This window comes from Schistocerca serialis, chromosome 5 (assembly GCF_023864345.2).
Source record: "Schistocerca serialis cubense isolate TAMUIC-IGC-003099 chromosome 5, iqSchSeri2.2, whole genome shotgun sequence".
Taxonomy (NCBI): Eukaryota; Metazoa; Arthropoda; class Insecta; order Orthoptera; family Acrididae; genus Schistocerca; species Schistocerca serialis.
In genome coordinates, this window is record NC_064642.1 from 512,033,930 (window position 1) to 512,047,654 (window position 13,725).

The 13,725-nt window shown below is 42.2% G+C and overlaps 1 protein-coding gene across 1 annotated transcript in view; it reads left to right on the forward strand.

Moving 5' to 3' along the window:
• The window catches only part of LOC126482041 (trypsin alpha-3-like), a 117,271-nt gene that overhangs the window by 48,118 nt on the left and 55,428 nt on the right, over positions 1 to 13,725 (forward strand). The window lies entirely within an intron of this gene.

A 13,725-nucleotide genomic window follows, 5' to 3' on the forward strand; every position in this document is an offset into this window, starting at 1 on the left:
CATAATACATATTCTAGCCTCATTTCATTTTACCTCCAGTGCTGAAAAATGTTGATACACATGTATTTTAAAACTCAGCATATTACTACTATCATTAGATATATAAGCTACCATATATCAGTAACAATTACGAAATTATGTCATTGACGCACAAATTTACTTGTGAAACTTTTTGTACTTTCTGGATGCCTTTTATAGGACAGTAAAAGATAATTATTTAGCCACCTGTTGTCTTTACTAAAATATCCTTGTAATGAGCATTTCCATTTCTTGTATACCTTCCCAGGTGCAGCGTATAGTAGCAGATCAGTACCAGTACAAAGATAACCTGCATTGTTGTCAGATCTCCACCAATGTCAAGATGAATGTCTCCCCTCACTATCCCCACCCACCCTCGCTACTCATTGCCATCTTCCTGTCCCTCTCCTCACTAACCACTTCTCTAGGGTAGTTGTGTGACTTCAAAATGGCAGGAAAATTCTACTAGTTGTTGATAGGTGAACAGACTGCAAGTTTGTCACATTTATCAGACCTAGTCCACGTGACATTCGTAACAGATTAGGTAGTACCCAAGCTCAGTGTCAAGATTTCCTGGATACGGTTATTTAAAAGCACAATTACATGAGCAGTTATCCTGATTCTGTGTATTACTACAATAGGGGCTACGTTTTCACTGGGTAATAACCATTTGTCGTGACAGTTATAAAGTTTTTGTTATATGATACACATTTGCACTGTGGTTCAGTTTAGGAATTACAGTGTAGGGATGTGGTTGGGCAGGAAATGAACAATTTCAAACCCTTATTTCTTGATACACATGTGTAAAACATTTACACTGTGATTCACTTTAGCAGTTACACTGCAGTGAATGAAGGGTATATTTACAGAAGTGTTTCATACTCAAAAAAGTTGGTTGTATCTATATTTCGGGGATGGCGGCGAGGAGGCACAAGGCCATACACATGTACGACATCTGGAGAGCTGTACACCTTGCCTGTCGATTTATAGGAACAGAATGAACAACAGTGGAGACGCTGTATCCTCATCCACACGTCACAGCCTCTACAGAACGAAAACAAAAAAAATGATCCAAATTTCACGTCCCTTGCACTGCAATGGCCACCACTACAACAGATGCGATGTAGTTTTCCCAGTGTCTGACATCTCACGTAAATATGTATCATTGGAATGTCATACCAACACATTAATTTAAATAACAGTGTACCATCTCATTATAAATGATCACCCTATTACGACTGCACAGAGTTCTCAAGTTGTATTACATCACTCTGATAGTAACACGCTTTCGGTTTAATGTTTTTCCAAAAAGTTCGTGTGATGTCACTATAATTTATTAGTGGTTCAGTAATAATTAACTGTAGGACATGCCTATGTATAAAGTGTGCCAACCCTAAAAGCAATTGTCGTAAACCACTCCACTGTTGTTTTACAATTGTGAATCTGTATCTATTCCTCCATTATTGTTTGAGCTAAGAAAGCGATAAGTCGTAATGTCATATGTCCAACTGAGGAGCGATAATGTGAAACAAAATGCGAGGTAGGTGAGGAAAAATTGACGATCTGTGCAAGAAAATGATTAGATTCCAAGCTAGTAGCACAACTTCACAATGAGGCCATTGCGTATGTTATAATTAGCAATCAGATAAGCGGTTGGCTGGGATCTGATGGAAATGTAGTGTCTAATAATTCTAATGAGTCATTACTATGGGTAAACGCTTGCATGTGACAACATGATGATATAATAAAAGTTTATTTTGTTATTGTGTAATTAAAAAAGTGGTGAAGCTCATAGGATGTATTTTATTTTATCATTGTTTAAGTAAGCAAACTGTGATTTTGCTCTTACATGTTTACTTTGGTAACATAAAGACAGCTGTTCTTTGCATGTGTACAAGTACGCCACACAAGCACTTGTGTTATAAAAAGCGACGCGCCAACTTGCGGTATAATGATTTTCCAATAACACCGCTCTAAATGTTGTTACCTCTACCATACACTGTGTGTTAATATGCACAACCCGTTTCTGAGCAAGATCTTTCTGGTATGCTATCCCCTCATCGTATCATACATACCCATTTTCTTACATAGTCATGCTGAACAATGTGTTCTAGTACGACAGGATGGGTATAACTACATTTTTAAGCATGTACCATGCTAACTCCAACACGACTGCCACCGTCCCCACAAGCAGACACCGGACTCTCGAGCAGACGGTGCTTGTTCTCACAGTAGGACTCTACGAGGTCGAAGCCTGCTACATGCTCTCTGAGGTGTTGCGCCAGACCACAGGCCATATGCCGGCCGCATAAAGGCCCTATACCAGCAGGCGCCATACAGCTCTGTGGACGCCACAAGTGGGGAATGACGGCAGCAGCTATGGACTGACATCAGATGGATGTTGGCACAGATGCGACAGCTTAAACTGGTGCCAGCCAACACCGCAACTTTTGTGTGTACTCACGATGGGCACGAGCTTACCTTCACATCAGTGCACAGACAGAGCAGATATTTCATTTATTTCCACAAAATGTCAACAGCACAATGCAGGGCTCACATAGAAATCTTTAGTGTAATACGCTCTTTTTTTACTTCAGGTGCACAGGCCTAATAAAATTGCTACACCAAGAAGAAATGCTGATGATAAACGGGTATTCATTGGACAAATATACTAAAACTGACATGTGATTACATTTTCACGCAATTTGCGTGCATAGATCCTGAGAAACCAGTACCCAGAACAACCACCTCTGGCCGTAATAACGTCCTTGATACGCTTGGGCATTGAGTCAAACAGAGCTTGGATGGCGTCTACAGGTACAGCTGCCCATGCAACTTCAACACGATACCACAGTTCAGCAACAGTAGTGACTGGCGAACTGTGACGAGCCAGTCGCTCGGCCACCATTGACCAGGCGTTTTTCAATTGGTGAGAGATCTCGAGAATGTGCCGGCCAGGGCAGCAGTCGAACATTTTCTGTATCCAGAAAGGCCCGTACAGGACCTGCAACATGCGGTCGTACATTATGCTGCTGAAATGTGGAGTTTCGCAGGGATCGAATGAAGGGTAGAGCCACGGGTCGTAATACATCTGAAATGTAAAGTCCACTGTTCAAAGTGCCGTCAATGCGAACAAGAGGTGACCGAGACGTGTAACCAATGGCACCCCATAATATCGCGCCGGGTGATGCGCCAGTATGGCGATGACGAATACACGCTCCCAATGTGCGTTCACCGCGATGTCGCCAAACACGGATGCGACCATCATGATGCTGTAAACAGAAGCTGGATTCATCCTAAAAAATGACGTTATGCCATTCGTGCACCCAGGTTTGTCGTTGAGTACACCATCGCAGGCGCTCCTGTCCGTGATGCAGCGTCAAGGGAAACCGCAGCCATGGTCTCCGAGCTCATAGTCGATGCTGCTGCAAACGTCGTCGCACTGCTCGTGCAGATGGTTGTTGTCTTGCAAACATCCCCATCTGTTGACTCAGTGATCGCGACGTGGTTGCACGTTCCGTTACAGCCATGCGGATAAGTTGCCTGTCATCTCGACTGCTAGTGATACGAGGCCGTTGGGTTCCAGCAAAGCGGTCCGTATTACCATCCTGAACCCAACGATTCCATATTCTGCTAACAGTCATTGGATCTCGACCAACAAGAGCAGCAATGTCGCGATATGATAAACCGCAATCGCGATGGGCTGCAATCCGACCTTTATCAAAATCGGAAACGTGATGGTACGCATTTCTCCTCCTTACACGAGACATCACGTTTCAAGAGGCAACGCCGGTCAACTGCTGTTTGTACATGTTGGAAACTTTCCTCATGTCAGCACGTTCTAAGGGTCGCCACCGGCGCCAATCTTCTGTGAATGCTCTGAAAAGCTAATCATTTGCATATCGCAGCATCTTCTTCATGTCGGTTAAATTTCGCGTCTGTAACACGTCACCTTCGTGGTGTAGGAATTTTAAAGGCCAGTGGTGTACTTTTACCTGCGCCCAGGTTCCATCACCAATTATGGATCATCTCCATTTTTACACACACTGATGTGTCACTTATATTATAGTCTGGTAGGTACAGTACATCGTTGCACAGTGAAGCGATGGATAATGTACAATACTAGTATACATGCACGGTTTTGGTGACTGTGATCCCATACAGGAATCACTGACAGACTGTAAAAATGCTCCGATTAGAAAACACATGCTGTCTGGAGGTCTGAGCCACAGATCCATGTTCAGACCATTTAAGACATTAAAAAAAAACTGTATAATACCTTTTCCTCACAGTAATCGAAGTAAGCAACATCTGATTTATTACAATTTTTCAAAGACCCTTGCAGTCTCTCATAGTTTCCTTCCTTATAAAAGCTGTTCATGAGCTACTTTAAATTCTGTTTGCTGTCCATGACTTATTTATTTCCAGCAACAGGACCTACATAAACTCTCTCCACTGCTCTATCCGACCTGCCCACACAGTACTGGCTCTTTTGTAGAAGTGCACCCACATTCCATACTCCTACTTGACAGGATTGAGCAAACTCGAAGGTAGCTACCCTACAATAACTCGTTTCAACTTGGCTGCATGTGTATAAACCTACCAGTTCATCTAGCCGTCAGTGCAGTGCTACTGTTCACATTTTATTTGACCAATTTCAGATCAACGTCTGCCGGCCGAAGTGGCCGTGCGGTTAAAGGCGCTGCAGTCTGGAACCGCAAGACCGCTACGGTCGCAGGTTCGAATCCTGCCTCGGGCATGGATGTTTGTGATGTCCTTAGGTTAGTTAGGTTTAACTAGTTCTAAGTTCTAGGGGACTAATGACCTCAGCAGTTGAGTCCCATAGTGCTCAGAGCCATTTGAACCAGCCAGATCAACGTCTGTCGATGTTGGAGTAGTACTTGATGAAGAGTTTGCAGTCGTAACTGAACTATTGCCTTTACAACAACATAGCAGTATTCAGTGCAGTTACATAATGTGGAAGCATTTGAGTGTCCGTCATACAATGAAAGTCAACTCACCACAGAATACAGCCGAAGTGAGGTGTTTCCTAACAGAGACTGTGTAATACTCATAACGGAGCCCATGTTATGGATATACATATAGTTTACAGTTATATTTGACACTTTAGCAAACGAGTAAGCCTTAAATTCAGTTATGAAACTGTTTTTAAAAACAGCACCTAGGGTTGAAATGAGCGTATTTGTGTTCAAATTAGCGAATTCGAGTCTAAATCAATCAATTTTATGGTAAAATCAGAGCTTTTTGTTACGGAATCGGCAAACTTGGTTCCTAAATCAACAAATTTGTGTAAAACATCAGTCAGTTTTATATAAAAAAAACAATGAATTTCGGGTTGAAATCAGCGAATTTTATGACACAATCGTTGATATCTGTAGACGTAGTTTGTTTTTAGGCAGCCAAATGACAATTTTTCTTACTAACGGAATTGAAAGAGATCACGAGAAAGTAAAACGTGTATAATGTTTATTAGCTAACGATGAGGCAAGAATTTTTATAACAGTCAGTAAACATAGAGCTTCTTATACACTCTACAAATCCAAGATGTATATAACACATGGAAAGTATATTTGAGGACCTGTGCAAGATGTGTGTGGGAAGGAGGGATTAGACTGCCCTCATAGGGAGTAGTAAATTATATTGACAAAGTGTATAGCAAATTTCTTGGAAAATCATGAAAGTGAACCATTTTGGAACCACAAATAATTTATAACGGCAACATGCAAGCGTTTTGGAGAATCAGTAAAGTGATGCAACTGGCCGTCTTGGTAACATTTAGCCCTTGGGGGTGGAAGTGGCTCATTTTGTTGACTACATACGTATCAGACTTCAAGAAAAATTATGGATCCCTTAATAAATCATGACAACAGTTTCCATGCTTCTTGGAAATTCATTAATATGAGAACATAACCACAAAGTGATACATTATAACCTGAGAACTCCACATATTCAGAACTGACAGATCTGTTATAGTGACATGGTACGAGGTTGACAGATGACAAATTTATGTAAAGTTAGCTCTCAGTATAACATTCCCACAACGTATACCGGGTGATTTTAATGAAAGTGCAGCTACTCACAGAGATCCAGTGTTGGCTGTAATTATCGAATGCTGAACTTGGTAGATATTCTAATGCTTTAATGTGGAATCAGATTACACTGGAAAAAAATTATCTACATTATTGGTCACCAGCTGCAAATCTTGCGCTGTGAATGCAAGACAAACGTATATAAATGTTTGGATAAGTAATGGATTAGGAATGGGACAATTGGCAGCAAAGGTCAAACAAGTGAGAAAGGCATAACATTGATTATATTATTAACCGCCACTAGTACACTTTGTTCAATATTAGCACCAGAGACGTCGACAGTATGTCACATCCGTATTAATACATGATCAACAGATGCTTGCAACAGTTCCAGTGGAATCTGAGCAACGTGTTTCTGATACTGACCTTCAAATAAAGTAGACTCCGAACGTGTCGCCGACAAAAGCGTTTTTTTTTATACCCTCAGAGAAAAAGGAACATGGATTCTGATCACGTGATCTTGCAGCTGATGCATACGGAAAACCTTTGCATATATCACTTTCATGGAAGGTTACATTAAGCAGATCTATCACTGGGAAAACAACATCGATGTTGCCCCATCTTTGCTCTTCCAAAGTAGGAATCACGTGCTGCGCAATGGGCTCTCGATAATGTGCAGTTGTTGGATACACTTGAAGGGCCCTCTGGGTGTGTTCTCTTCAAAGAAGAACATGAGACATGTGCTTCATGGTCAGGTACAGCAACAGCAACCTGGTCAATAACCTCCACTGGGATGGGACACCTTCCTCTTCCAGGTGCCACACAAAACTCACGTAATAAAGACTTTGTAAATGTACGCTTCCTTTCCAACCACATCCTCATAGTATAATTGGTATGAACCACAATGTATCATGTAACGAATCCTTGATAATTGTCCTGAAAATTGCGCGCTAAACAGCTTGAAGAATTTCCATCTACTGGATAATGTATAGAATCATTATAATTACCAGCATAGGTGAGCTTATAAATCATATAATCCGTTACATCTTGCCTATTCATCTAGGACACAATCTGACTACCTTCGTAGATCAGTTGGACTATGTCCAGATAAAACTGGCAACACTGCACAGTCTCCCCACATTCCCAACCAATAGGCTAGCACCCTTTGATTTTTTCGGATTTTGAAGTCACACAACTGACTTAGAGAATCAGGGAGGATTGAGGGGGGGGGGGGGGGGGGGAGACGGTTAGGTGGAAAGGGTGATGGGGAAGGGCAAAGAGCTGCCTGCCTCTTAAAGCGACATTTTTAGTTCCCATTATCAGAAGTTCACAGTTTTCAATATGTTACATATTTTTTTGTGGAACAGCGCAGCGTTGTTGCTGGCATCGCGTTTCAGTAGTTTTTTGAACCCTTAAATTGGTACCAGAGATTTGGTTTTTCTGAAAAATTAAAATACGAAAATGACCTGAATGTTACTGGTTCATGATGTATCGTGTGAACGTATAAACTGTCGATTGTGTTGAATTGTCTATCTCTGCACTATCTTTTCAGTTTATATATAGTGGAATGATCGCAGTGTAATTCAACAGGAAGTGTGCTGTGATACGCTTTCAACTACTGTTAAGGTGACTAGCGAGTGTGCCTGTGGAGACACACGATATGGTGACTGATCTTTATTCGTTTCCAATACTGAAGTACAGTAGTTAAAAATGGCTGCTAAACACTAATGTGACTTGACTTCAGAAGAATGGGATGATTGCTAGAAGTCGATCAAGGGGAAGAGCAATGTGGAATCTGGGGAAATGTGGGACTTCGCGAGGCAATAGACACACACACTACTACTAAGCTTGGACGATAAATTACAGTCAGGTAAACCAATTTTCATAGCATTTGTTGATTTAGAGAAAACGTTTGACAGTACTAAGTCGAATACAGTTTCTGGACATCTCAAGTTATCTGCAATTTGTATAGAAAATAGATTGCATTTCTACGAGTCGATGGACGTGAAAGGGAGGCAGAGTCGAGAGGAATGTGAGATGGGATTGAAGCCTATCCTTTGTGTTATTTAGACTGTGCTTGGGAAATCAGTTTAAGGAGACAATAGAGAACTTTGGAAAAGGAACTCTCGTTTAGAAATAGGATATGAAAGGTCTGACGATGACATTATTATTAGAGACAGGAAAGATTTGAAAAATCATCCATGTAGAAACGATAGTGTCACGAAAATATTTGAACACCAGCGAAAGTCAACCATATCCGATGATGCTGGGGGAAATCGATTAGGGAATTAAACATTATAAGTACTATAAGTATTATGGCAGCAAGAGAGGGGAAGAAAACCAATGTGCACTCCGTTTGCATACCGGGGGGAGTCATTCCAGATGTGGAAAGGGTTCTTCCGGATGCCATGAAGGGTACAGGGTGCACCCATCTGCAGGTGGTCGCTCATGTCGGCACCAATTATGTGTGTCGCTATGGATCGGAGGAAATCCTCTCTGGCTTCCGGCGGCTATCTGATTTGGTGAAGACTGCCAGTCTCGCTAGCGGGATGAAAGCGGAGATCACCATCTGCAGCATCGTCGACAGGACTGACTGCGGACCCTTGGTACAGAGCCGAGTAGAGGGTCTGAATCAGAGGCTGAGACGGTTCTGCGACCGTGTGGGCTGCAGATTCCTCGACTTGCGCCATAGGGTGGTGGGGTTTCGGGTTCCGCTGGATAGGTCAGGAGTCCACTACACGCAGCAAGCGGCTACACGGGTAGCAGGGGTTGTGTGGCGTGGACTGGGCGGTTTTTTAGGTTAGATGGCCTCGGGCAAGTACAGAAAGGGCAGCAGCCTCAAAGGGTGCGGGGCAAAGTCAGGACATGCGGGGACCAAGCAGCAATTGGTATTGTAATTCTAAACTGTCGAAGCTGCATTGGTAAAGTACGGGAACTTCAAGCGCTGATAGAAAGCACCGAAGCTGAAATCGTTATCGGTACAGAAAGCTGGCTGAAGCCAGAGATAAATTCTGCCGAAATTTTTGCAAAGGCACAGACGGTGTTTAGAAAGGATAGATTGCATGCAACCGGTGGCGGCGTGTTTGTCGCTGTTAGTAATATTTTATTCTGTAGTGAAGTAGAAGTGGATAGTTCCTGTGAATTATTATGGGTGGAGGTTACACTCAACAACCGAGCTAGGTTAATAGTTGGCTCCTTTTACCGACCTCCCGACTCAGCAGCTTTAGTGGTAGAACAACTGAGAGAAAATTTGGAATACATTTCACAAAAACTTTCTCAGCATGTTATAGTCTTAGGTGGAGATTTCAATTTACCAGATATAGACTGGGACACTCAAATGTTTAGGACGGGTGGTAGGGACAGAGCATCGAGTGACATTATACTGAGTGCACTATCCGAAAATTACCTCGAGCAATTAAACAGAGAACCGACTCGTGGAGATAACATCTTGGACCTACTGATAACAAACAGACCCGAACTTTTCGACCCTGTAAGTGCAGAACAGGGAATCAGTGATCACAAGGCCGTTGCAGCATCCCTGAATGGAAGTTAATAGGAATATAAAAAAGGGGAGGAAGGTTTATCTGTTTAGCGAGAGTAATAGAAGGCAGATTTCAGACTACCTAACAGATCAAAACAAAAATTTCTGTTCCGACACTGACAATCTTGAGTTTTTATGGAAAAAGTTCAAGGGAATTGTAAAATGCGTTTTAGACAGGTACGTGCCGAGTAAAACTGTGAGGGACGGGAAAAACCCACCGTGGCTCAACAACAAAGTTAGGAAACTACTGCGAAAGCAAAGAGAGCTTCACTCCAAGCGTAAACGCTGCCAAAACCTCTCAGACAAACAGAAGCTAAACGATGTCAAAGTTAGCGTAAGGAGGGCTATGCGTGAAGCGTTCAGTGAATTCGAAAGTAAAATTCTATGTACCGACTTGACAGAAAATCCTAGGAAGGTCTGGTCTTACGTTAAATCAGTAAGTGGCTCGAAACAGCATATCCAGACACTCCGGGATGATGATGGCATTGAAACAGAGGATGACACGCGTAAAGCTGAAATACTAAACACCTTTTTCCAAAGCTGTTTCACAGAGGAAGACCCCACTGCAGTTCATTCTCTAAATCCTCGCACAAACGAAAAAATGGCTGACATCGAAATAAGTGTCCAACGAATAGAAAAGCAACTGGAGTCACTCAACAGAGGAAAGTCCACTGACAGGATACCAATTCTATTCTACACAGAGTACGCGAAAGAAATTGCCCCCCTTCTAACAGCCGTGTACCGCAAGTCTCTAGAGGAACGGAGGGTTCCAAATGATTGGAAAAGAGCACAGATAGTCCCAGTCTTCAAGAAGGGTCGTCGAGCAGATGCGGAAAACTATAGACCTATATCTCTGACGTTGATCTGTTGTAGAATTGTAGAACATGTTTTTTGCTCGCGTATCATGTCGTTTTTGGAAACCCAGAATCTACTATGTAGGAATCAACATGGATTCCGGAAACAGCGATCGTGTGAGACCCAACTCGCTTTATTTGTTCATGAGACCCAGAAAATATTAGATACAGGTAGATGCTATTTTCCTTGACTTCCGGAAGGCGTTCGATACAGTTCCGCACTATCGCCTGATTAACAAAGTAAGAGCCTACGGAATATCAGACCAGCTGTGTGGCTGGATTGAAGAGTTTTTAATAAACAGAGCACAGCATGTTGTTATCAATGGGGAGACGTCTACAGACGTTAAAGTAACCTCTGGCGTGCCACAGGGGAGTGTTATGGGACCATTGCTTTTCACAAAATATATAAATGACCTAGTAGATAGTGTCGAAAGTTCCATGCGCCTTTTCGCGGAGGGTGCTGTAGTATACAGATAAGTTGCAGCATTAGAAAATTGTAGCGAAATGCAGGAAGATCTGCAGCGGATAGGCACTTGGTGCAGGGAGTGGCAACTGACCCTTAACATAGACAAATGTAATGTATTGCGAATACATAGAAAGAAGGATCCTTTATTGTGTGATTATATGATAGCGGAACAAACACTGGTAGCAGCTACTTCTGTAAAATATCTTGGAGCATGCGTGCGGAACGATTTGAAGTTTAATGATCATATAAAATTAATTGTTGGTAAGGCGGGTGCCAGGTTGAGATTCATTGGGAGAGTCCTTAGAAAACGTAGTACATCAACAAACGAGGTGGCTTACAAAACACTCGTTCGACCTATACTTGAGTATTGCTCATCAGTGTGGGATCCGTACCAGATCGGGTTGACGGAGGAGATAGAGAAGATCCAAAGAAGAGCGGCGCGTTTCGTCACAGGGTTATTTGGTAACTGTGATAGCGTTACGGAGATGTTTAGCAAACTCAAGTGGCAGACTCTGCAAGAGAGGCGCTCTGCATCGCGGTGTAGCTTGCTCGCCAGGTTTCGAGAGGGTGCGTTTCTGGATGAGGTGTCGATTATATTGCTTCCCCCTACTTATACCTCCCGAGGAGATCACGAATGTAAAATTAGAGTGATTAGAGATCGTACGGAGGCTTTCAGACAGTCGTTCTTCCCGCGAACCATACGCGACTGGAACAGAAAAGGGAAGTAATGACCGTGGCACGTAAAGTGCCCTCCGCCACACACCGCCAGGTGGCTTGCGGAGTATTGATGTAGATGAGTTTTGTTATTCGAACAGCAGTATAACTGACGACAGCATAAGTCAAGATGATATGCATACTGACAACAGTAAGAAAAGCATCTTTGAAAAAGAGAAATTTAATTTGGAAAAGAATTTGAAGAAATTCCTGAAAGTATTTGAAAAAATTGTATGGAAGCTACTGTGGACAAAAATCAGTACAAATGGCAAGAGAAAATAAGCTTTTAAGATACGGTTTTACAGATAAAAACTGATTTGGTGGTAAGATTCAGTAATTAAGTGTAACACACCAGTCGAATTGAGGAAAATATGGCTTTATGGCACAACTTAGCTAAAAGAAGGCCTAATGAGAATGAAATCAAACAATAGTTAATTTAGTAATGAAGGGAATTGAGTGACGTAAAAGCGGCTGATGACTTCAGTAAGGATATCGAAGTGAGTTTAGATTTCAGTAAGCATACGAAAATGCACAGTATAGACAAGTACAGATCGAGTCAATCAAGTGTCCCGGCTCCAATAACAACAACAGTAATTCATGGAACAGAAAAACGGAAAGTGAAAGAAAATGAATGTAACTCAACACTTCCCTGCCAACCAGAATTATGCTGCACATATATGCACGGGATCAAAGATAGTGAAAAGCTGCCCCCTGACTTCAAGATGCTAATTTGGCTTTGCACTTCAGTTGTGATCATAGTCGTGGTTCCCAGGGCAATAATACTCTACGATCATTTCAGTCCCTCTCTAAACTTTACGATGTAATGTCACAGATACACAATATAATCCTCGAGAGCCTTGCAGTACTGTATATTGCGCTGAAACACGTCATCTTATCCTCCCTAGTCAGCTAACATACTCGGCTTTGTTGAAACACATTTAAATGAAGAGCTTTCTCCATTCACTACAGACGTTTCGATTTCTTGATATCTCCTTTCTCGCTTAAATATTAGATATATTTCTTAGTGCTTCACTCGCCCTCAGGCTGAATGAAATTGTCAGCTGCCGTAACAGCCAGGTAGACTAAATTGTGGCCGGATCAGAATCTGTGCTGGTAATTTCTTCAGTACTACTTAATGTTATTTTCAGGTAGTTACATAACAACTATGATGAATTTGTATTGCACAAGTATAATTGGAGTACCTTCTTGAATGACATTCGATGATTTCCTTATTCCAGAACGAAATTTCACTGTGCACCGGATGGTACGCTGATATGAAACTTCCTGGCAGATTAAAACTGTTTGCCGCACCCAGACTCCAACCAGGGACCTTTGCCGTTCGCGGGAAACTGCTCTACCACCTGACCAACCCAAGCACGACTCAAACCCATCCTCACAGCTTTACTTCTGCCCGTGTCTCGTCTCCTACCTTCGAAACTTCACAGAAGCTCTGGTGCGAAACTTGCAGAATTAGCACTCCTGGAAGAAAGGGTATAGCAGAGCCATGGCTTTGCCACAAAAGAGCTTCTGTGAAGTTTGGAAGGTCGAAGACGAGGTACTGGGAGAAGTATAGCTGTGATGGTTGGTCGTGGTCCATGCTTGGGGATCTCAGATGGTAGAGCACATGCCTGCGAAAGGCAAAGGTCCTGATGTTCGAGTCTTGGTCGGGCACATAGTTTTAATCTGCCAGAAAGTTTCAATTTCCTTATCGTTAGAAACTAACTCACCTTTTAGTAGTTTCTTCTAAAACATGTTAACACGGTTTCAAACCATGTAGATCTAGGCAAAATCTTTCAGTCCCAACTAAGCTCCACTTATATGATCACAAAGGATTGTTCTGAATATTGTAGCCTTAGTAGCAGTGTTATAAGTACCTAATGAAATGATTTTCTCACCCCGCTGTGACCTAAGAAAACAGAAAAGCCGAATGAATGAAAGAATTTCTTTTGAATAAACTAGGTAACATAAAATGTGACGACTCAAAATATTCTCGAAACTCTAAGAACAAACTTTTTTTAAAATTTGTTTTCAGGTCTACTACTACTATTACGACTATTTTCATTGCGCTGGAACCATCCTAAA